The following is a 9040-nucleotide window of genomic DNA, read 5'->3' as shown; positions in this document are numbered from 1 at the left end:
TTCCTTATTTGTGTATCTTGGGAAGCATGTAATAGGTCCCTGGAGTGGAAAGGGTTCACGAACGGTGAGGCTGTAGAGATTCTCTTGGAGTGGTTTGGGGAAGGAAGGATTTGATGACATCCTTAAACTCCTGGGTGAATAGTAGTGTGCAATCTTCTTTGATTTCTTTATAATAGGTGATGTCAGAGTTGTCGGTTGGCCTTGTTGATGTAGGTCATTGAGGTTGAGAACTACAATAGCACCTCTTATCTACTGGCTTGATCACTATCTTGTGGTTGGATTTCATGGATTGTATAGCTATCCTCTCAGCAGTGGAGAGATTGTGGTGGATGTGATGTTAACGATTTCAGTCAATTTTTTTCCTGAAGCAATCAACGTAATGATCAAGTGTGTGGTTTCATTCTCTGTGAGGAGTCCAGTCAAATGTTTCTTTTTTCTTATGACTATCAGTGGGGACGTGGTAGTTGTGGGTGATGTAGTCTTTGTTGTGAAAGAATTCTTCTAGTTCTCCACGTGAGTATGGTCTCAGGTTCTGTGATGGAGCAGATGATCAGTCCCTTGGCGAGTACACAGAATGTGGTTCTAGTTAGGGGTTTTCTTGATAAGTTGATGATGATAGGGTGTCGCTTAGCATCCATGCAGTGAGTCCTGGTTTCTCTCGGAGATGGTGTTCTGTGGGTTGTGGAGTTGTTGTAGTTGGTTTCCCCTTTTTGTTTTTGTGTTGGATGGCTGTCATCAGGTTTTTTGATATTTTGGGTTTCTTGCATGATCTCCAGGCAGGTTTCCTTGGTCATCCTTCCAGTGTGTGGAAAGCATGTAATGATTTCTTGTTTGAGGTAGTTCCTTCTGGAGATGTGAGGTACAGGAGATGGTTCCTCAGTTTTTTCTGAAGTCCTTCTGCAGAGCTGTTCAGCATATTTGAAGTTGTATGTAAGGATCAGAGGGTTATAGATGGTGACTCCTCTGGGGATGATGTTTTGTTTCTTGCATTTGCTCAAGAATTTAATGTCACTGGGAAGTTTGGTTTCATTTTTCTTCATGTTGTGGAAGAGTTGTGATAAAAAGCATACATAATTTACATCATCTTGGAATGGATAAGGTGTTTTCCATGTATGTTGATTTCTAATTCCCTCTTTAATCTCATTCATGTGTGTATTATAACATACGTACAACATTCATTAAATCATCCCTATTCATATATTCAGCTTTGAATCCAAAATGTAACATGAATATAACACATAATGAAACCATCAATAAGTCCACATAACAAACCTAAATAGTCATATGACATTATTGTAACCCTCACTTCACTGGTCTCCCACTTCCGTCCACTGTTTGATCTTTTCACTAACTGCGACATGCCTATAATTAGATTGTAAACTCTTTGAAGCAGTGTTTTGTCATTTTATTTGCTTGTAAAGCGCCTTGCAATCAACATCACAGTCAAAAGACATACAAAGGTTCAAAGCCTCCGGTTGTTTGAGAACCATATCTGATCACAGAAGCACAAATCTAGGCTCCACGGTACATGTTTCAAAAACGCCAAATTCCTACAACAAAAGCCTTTCGAGGGGTAAAAATAGATCTTGGTAACTAACAGAGGTTGGTGGTTTTTAATGCTGTTCAGCAGTTTCAGATGATTCCGATAAAGTAGATCAATATACTACTCCCAAAATAAACTTCAATAAGCCAGCAATCTCCCTTATTCCAATCAGTCTAAAAACAGCTACAGAAATTCACACAGTCATTAGCCTTACTGCCAGACAGACAGAACTTACTTTAAAATAATCCTTGCATTAGGGCTAGCGGGAACTTTAGTTCAATTTCATCAAACAGTTTCTTGTCTTTGAAACAACAACAACAACTTCACAGGTATTTATAACCAGAAAATTATTTGCACTTTGATCATTAAAAATGATGGGAGGGGGCTCATTGTAAGTGAACAAACAGGCTATGAAAATTAAGGATCCAAACATACCATGTTTACTTTGTTCACTTTTTTGACAGTGAAGTGTAATTTAATTTTTTAATCACACGATAGTGTAATAGTAAGTGTACTGTAACATACTGAAAAGCAAGAGTCCCAGTAATATGATCAAGTGAGAATTAATGATGTTACAGGAATTCTCTCTCTGCATTTCAAACCATATATTACCCAAGTTAAAAAAAAGGCAAGGATACTAAATCAGTTTTTTTAAAGTAGTCTACCAGCCTGGCTGAGCTATTTTAGTAAAATCAGCAGCATTAAGCACCTTTATATTTGTAGAAGTTTGGATTTTTTTTAAGCATGAAATTAGAAAAGACTCCTCATTTGTGTGACTGTATTAATGCCTGCATACTGCCAAGACAAATCAGTGTATGATGCTACAAGAGGTATCACAATAGTTACATAGGGTTGAAGGAGGAATTACTCCTTTTCCACGTGAAAGTTTAAATCAGATGTGTAGTTTGACAGAGTTAGAACTACAGTTTTGCAATAAAACTCAATACTCAAAACACTGATAACCAGTCGTGCAGTTTTTTGATGTATTCAAGTTAAGGGCTTAGTATTTTAAGTTTCCTTTCACACTTAAGTCTCACACACATATAGTGATTTCTACATCATGTGACTGTCTTGCTGTTTAGAGTGCTTGTGCATTTACATGGTATACTCTTTTGGGACAAGGACTGTCTTTGTTATGGGTCTGTACAGCGCCTAGCACTAGGGGTCCATAACTAGGACTCTTAGGCACTACAGAAATATAAATAGAGAATACACTAAATTCCTGATAAAATTCCCCATATGAAGAGAACCATTATAAGCCACACTTAAAATTCTAGTCTTTCAAATGGAATCAATCCTCATACCTCTTACTGCTGCAGCTGCTGGTCACCTGACCTCGCGTGTCATATCCAACAACGAAGCCTCTCTGCCTGAAGTCTGAAAAACACCTCTCAAGGTATTTGTACATTCCCTGCAGCAAAACAGAAGCATGAAGAGTTAGGTCCATGATAGTGCACACAGCTCAAAGATTACTCTGTTTAGATTAGAATTCATTATGCCACAATAATGGGAATAAGACTTGCTTCACTAGAGCTGGGTTAATGATAAAAAATGAGCATGAATAAGCATTGGTTCAAATAGACAGAAAATCTGCTTTAATGGCGTTTGCAGTACAAGTACATTTTTGTTCCTAGAGTGTTCACAGGAAGAGAAAGGTTGCAAATACCCATGAGAATCTAGTCAGGGAGCAGAAACAGATGACCAGACAGAACGGACAGAAAATTAGGTAACAAATCCTTGAAGCAGCAAATACTTGAGATTAATCCACAGGATGAAACATGCTCAAACCATCTGTCAGATAATTGTAAATAATGAACCAATTCATAAAAGAAAAATCTGAATAATTCACACACACAAAAGGGCTACCTTTGTTATATAAGTAGTTCACTTAAGTCTTCGTGCTTGTGTTTAGAGCACAATCTACGGAACAGAATATGTACTAGTTCTCACTTCTTATCTAAAGTAAATTATCCTTTCAACACTGCACATTACTTTAGAAAAATATGACTCCGTATACAACAGTCTTTCATTACAAGTGAATTTACACACCTACCCCAATGGTGAAGCAGTTATCTCATAAGTGTATTTAATTCACCCTGTTTATCTTTAATAGGATATTTACTACTGATAATGCTAACATTAAAAATATGTCTAGCATGGTCTGAATATTCAGTTATTTACTATTTAGATATTAGAAGTTGTTTATGGCAATTGTTGCTATGTAGCAAATGTATCTAGGAGCACTGATGCATGCAGTAAGCACCATTTTGATCCCCAGTGGTGAGAGGCCCTCTCTTAAAATGAAAATGAAAAGCTGCCCATTCCAAAGAGTTTTCGATAACGTCACCATCTTATTGGATCTAGCTTGAACCAACTGCTTTTCTCAAAACTTCCAGTTCCCTTCAGACAGTGGAGGATATGGGAGATGGCATTGCCTGCACTAGAAGACAGAATGGTTACTTACCTTATAGTAACTGTGGTTCTTCAAGATGTCAGCTAAGATGCATCTCCAATTCTAAATGACTGATGAGCAGAGGCCCATTTGGAAGATGGGATTGAGGAGTCCTGCTTGCCACTAACTGCCTTACAAAATTCAGGTATGTGGATGTTTCTAAAGCACACTTTAGTGGAATAAGCTTTGATACCAGCCATGCGATAGCAGCCTGAAATGCACTGTAATCCACTTAGGTTCAGATATTATCTCGGAAACTACTTGTCCCTTAGAAGCACGAGAAATGGCAACAACCAAAACAACAACAACAACAAAAGACAGGAAGTGTCTGAAGGGCTCTGTCCTATCACAGGCCTAAAAACAAACATCTAAAGTGGGGGAATTTCTTCTCCACTGGAGAGGAATGGGGTTTTGGAATGAAGACAGGTAGATTGGTTCAAATAAGTGTGACAAGTTCAGAAATAAATTTGGGATGAGGTCTCAACAACCACCTTATCTTTACGGAATATTGTGTGAAGGGTCAGCCATGACAGCTTGTAATTCGGTGGCGGCGGGTTAATTTGAAGGAACAGCAGTTGACTCCTGGGGAGAGGGAGAGAAGATTCTTTGGGTGGCTTTTGTGAGGAGAGGAAGCTCCACTAGGTTCTCTAAAGCATAGAATGTCCCTTTCAGTGCAAGAACTAGAAAGGTTACTGACCATTGTTATGTCTAGTCAGGTTAAATAAATTTACTGTTTATCAAACCAAGCAGTTGAAAGTGTAGTCAGTTGGTGGGTTTTGGAAGGGAGTTGCAAGGCCCTCGAAAACAGAATTAGGATAAGCAGCCAAAATAGACACGTATCCCGAGAAGACTAGGGAGGTTAAATGGCTGCACTAATGATCCACAGACCCTGATAAATATGGTGTGTGCCCAGGAAGGAGCAGGTCATGACAAGAAGGTTTTATGTGTAGCCTCATGCCCTTTTGGGATGCAGGTCCTTGTATATGGAGGTGGTCCAGGTATGCACTGCACCCTGTTCCTGATGCAGCTGTGATCAATGTCTTTGTAGGCAGTAGTGTGGAGAAGGGTACCAGCGGGTTTGACCACCTGTTCGGTACTGACAGACTGGGAGCCCAGAGTAGAACTGGCATGCTTATTTGATGTTTTGCAGTGTGATACATTGACTTTAGCCAGCCTTTAATGCACATAGATGAAGTCTGCTTAGTAATGTCACATATGTGCAAGCTAACATGTGGCTCAGAAGTTTGTGGCAGGTTTTTTCTGTGGTGTCAATCATCTGGATAGAGCAAAATCTATACTTGGGAAAATATATTTTTGCTGATTTTGAATAGATTGATGTTTCTAAAAACTGATACGCAGAGAGATTTTTCATAGTTTACCATGTGGCTCAGCTGTCTGAATTCAGCCAATCATCCAGATATGGAAAATGTGAATGTCATCTCAGACGTTGAGTACTACTGTGTGGATCAGAAAGTATAATTTGCTTTAAGAGTAGAATTTCACTTTGGCACCCTGGTACAGAATCCCCATATACACCAAGGCACAGACATGTGAATTAAAGCTGGAAAGCAGAAAGAATAATCAAACTCTGAATCTCCTTGCTTGTATGGACTTGGATTGTGAAACAACATTAATGCTGGTTAATTTCCAACTAAACACATCTTAACAGACTGTAGTAATCAATATTTAACACCACGTTCTAGGCTCACACTTGGGAAGTCTCACTATTTAGACATCTTGGCTTGTAATATCTATTAATAATTATTGTTCATATATATATATATATGTCTGTGTATTTATTTTTGCTTACTTCCAATTATCCCTGTGTATATGTATATATCTCATTTGTGTGTTACGGTCACTTTGCAGATGGCACTGCATTGCTGGGGAATGCTTACTCTTTAAGCTGAAGCTAGCAGGAAGTATTTCCATTTACTACTTCCCCCACCTCTTCGTACGAGCATTTGTTCCCTTCCTCGATAGATATACTCTGAAATGTCCAGGGGACCCTTACCTTCTGCCAGTGTTCCAGTCTGGTCTGAGGCTGGTGATGGAGGTGGGGAAGGAGGCAGATTAGCTGATTCTTCAACTGCTAGAGATTGAACAATGCAAATGAGAAAATGAGATACAGCAATTAATTCCTGTGAAACCATTAGATGCCGAGTACAAGCTGCAATTCTGGCCTATTCGGAGAATACTTAAATGGAGGTTGTGCCTAATAGATTTTCAGATATACTCCCTGTTTCAATGTATTATTTTAAACCTATAATGAAAGGAAAACATTTCCTTTCAGGTGCCCTGCCTTACGTTCAAGAGTCTGGTCCCAGGGTATAACAAAATTAAATAAAATAAAATAAAAAAGTATCAGTCCTTTGTGTTTGTGTCCCATCTGTTAGCCAGATCAATACTATTGTTCATTCATGATTTTGAAAAAGCTTCATTCACAAACCTAGGATGGCAACATATTTAAATCAGTGAGATTTTAAAGATTCAGTTCGATCATATGGAAAAGGGATAAATAGGCACCCAATCCCAAGCTTAGTTTACCTTTGGGTAGCTGGACAAACAGCACTTTGCTGGGTTCTTACATTATTACAACCTGGGTATTTTTTTTTTTTTGTTTCTGCTGGGTTCAGGGCTAGCTGCATAATATATGCAAACGTTCCTTGTCAAAGTATGAAAGGTACCAGCTGGAAGCATCACCAAGGAAGGAAAACAAGTCAATGGGGAACTTCTGTCAGCCACCTGATCATGGTATTTCATCAGAGGAAGGCACTATATTGAAGCCTAATCTAAGGTTTTAGATTAATTCCCAATTAAGGGTCTTATCCTGTTCCCACTGAAGTCAGAGGAAGTTTTGTCAATGGTTTCAGTAGCAGCAAGATTAAGCCCTAAACAAGGTATCTCTCAGGTATACTCAGATTCTTCATCTGATTTCACAGAAATAGTTTTGAGAATTTCTTCAGAGTTAGTACTGGGATCTATCAGGTTTTTTAAACTTTATGCCATAGTATTTCCTGGGCTGCAAATGATTCCAGCAAGCAACTAGGTCTCAATTTATGATTTAGGGTGTGATCCCCAGACCAATGAAATCAATGGAAAGACTTTCATTGACTTCAATGGATATTGGACCAGACCTAGTGCCTCGAATACTTCCTCTTGAGACTGGCTTTTTGATCCCAATGCAGATCATACAACCACATTTAAATAACTCACAGATGTACTTTCGTACCTACAGGCGCTGTAACAGAAATCATTGCAAACATATACGTTGTTTCTCAGAGTATGTTGAAGAATGTCTCAACACCCAGGCTGTGTAATTAGTTCTGCCCTCACTTAGGCCCAACTCAGCAAAGGAGTTAAGTGTGCGCTTAAATTCCATAGATCTCGATAGGACTTAAGCAAATGCTTAAAGTCAAGCCTGTGTTAAGTATTTTTGCTGAATTAGGGACTTTCGGGCAAAATTGCACCTCAGTTAACGAGCCACTATCATAATAAACACAATAATAACAATAACGGTCGAAGTTGCTCAGAGAATGTAATGCAGACCTGGTGGGAGATGGACTAGTGAGGATAGGGTCAGCGAGGCAGTCAAAGGTGCATGATAAATTGGGGAAATATGACATTTTATTTATTATCTGGTTACAAAATTTATCCCAGGGTTCTACAATTTATCCATGAATATCAGCACCACCTTTGTGATCTACATGCATTATATATTGTGACCTGATATTAATAATTATATTTATATACAGCTGCACACACAGAGATACCTTCCCCACTCTTGCAAATGCCTTGTTTTACCTAAAGGTAATGGTCCAGGCTGATCTTTGTGCTGGGCTTCTTTTTCCTGTTCACCTTTCAGGACTGCTACAGCTTCAGCTGTTACTACTTGGACTATCCTTGCAGACACTTCCCTCTGTGATAGTAGCAAAATTAACAAAACAAAAACGGTGCGTTAATAAGAGTTTTTAAAAAAACAAAATTGAGTTTGGCTAAAACTTTCAGAGTCAGACTCATTCAGATTTTTTAAAAATGTATTTTCTTTCAAATATTTAGTGAAATCATTAGAAATGAAATTAAAGGACCAGATTTGCAAAAGATCTCAAGCCCCAGCACTCCTATTCTTCTCAGAGGGAACTGCTGGGTGTTGAAAATCTGTCCCTGAATCTGTAAATGTAAAAGTAATTTTGAATCTTACTCCTTGGAGCAAGGACAGTATAAGACATTACTATTAACCACTGCTTCTCATTTTTGGTATGGGAGATATATGCAGTAATTGCAGAACTTTAAAGTGAGAATTTATTAACTGTCTAGGAAGATTTTTCATGTGCAATTTTGCGACCATGGCATTTTCCAAACATGGCCAGGATGACAAGCTGAGATGGATTTTCTGGCATCTAATATATTGAGTTATTTCTATTTTTACAAGTGCTTTGGATTGTATTTTTCCTTCATTAACATACAGTTAGTATGCATTCAGGGCACTGCACCTGAAGACATTGAAGGGTATGCTGAGGAGGGACTTAAGAAAGAAGGGCCAATGACATTTCGACAACATTAAGATGTATACTTTATCCGCCTCACCTTTTTCAGGGCTGCACCATGCAGGCAACTCTACATTTGAATCACAGATCTGAGAGCATGCAAATGTATTCCATGTGATACCACTGTCGGGGATGACAGAGGTTCATAGCAATGTGTTTGAGGTGCAGACTTTGCCTCCTGACCACTCAGTTGTGCCATCGAAGCTCAGCCAAAACTAAGGGCCTATACTGCCCCCGGAGGAGCAGAGCTGCTGCTGCACCCCTTGATGAAATGCTGCATGCTACGTGGACTCGTGTGGAGGGGTGCTGAGGTGGGGCCATGACCCAACTTCTCCCCACCTCCTTTGGAATGCTGTCTGCCCCTGGGGGAGTAGGGAGTGAGGAGTCACTGCGCTCTCCTTAGTGCTAGGAATGCAATTGTTCCTGGTCCTTACATGGGCTGGAAATGTTCCCTACACCCTTCTTCCCATCTCTTTAATGCGGCCAACATGACCCTGA

The 9040-nt window shown here is 39.3% G+C and overlaps 1 long non-coding RNA gene across 1 annotated transcript; it reads right to left on the bottom strand.

The window, feature by feature from the left end:
- Positions 1-301: 301 nt before the first annotated feature.
- Positions 302-8159, bottom strand: LOC135979833 (uncharacterized). The gene is made up of 3 exons (XR_010597078.1): positions 7800-8159; positions 6010-6087; positions 302-2954 (listed from the first exon to the last, which is right to left on the bottom strand). It is a non-coding gene; the product is annotated as an uncharacterized LOC135979833 (long non-coding RNA).
- Positions 8160-9040: the final 881 nt, after the last annotated feature.

The sequence above is a fragment of the Chrysemys picta genome, unplaced genomic scaffold (assembly GCF_011386835.1).
Source record: "Chrysemys picta bellii isolate R12L10 unplaced genomic scaffold, ASM1138683v2 scaf1273, whole genome shotgun sequence".
Classification (NCBI taxonomy): domain Eukaryota; kingdom Metazoa; phylum Chordata; order Testudines; family Emydidae; genus Chrysemys; species Chrysemys picta.
The sequence above is the reverse complement of the archived record's forward strand: the minus strand, read 5'-3'. Positions and strand labels throughout refer to the sequence as shown.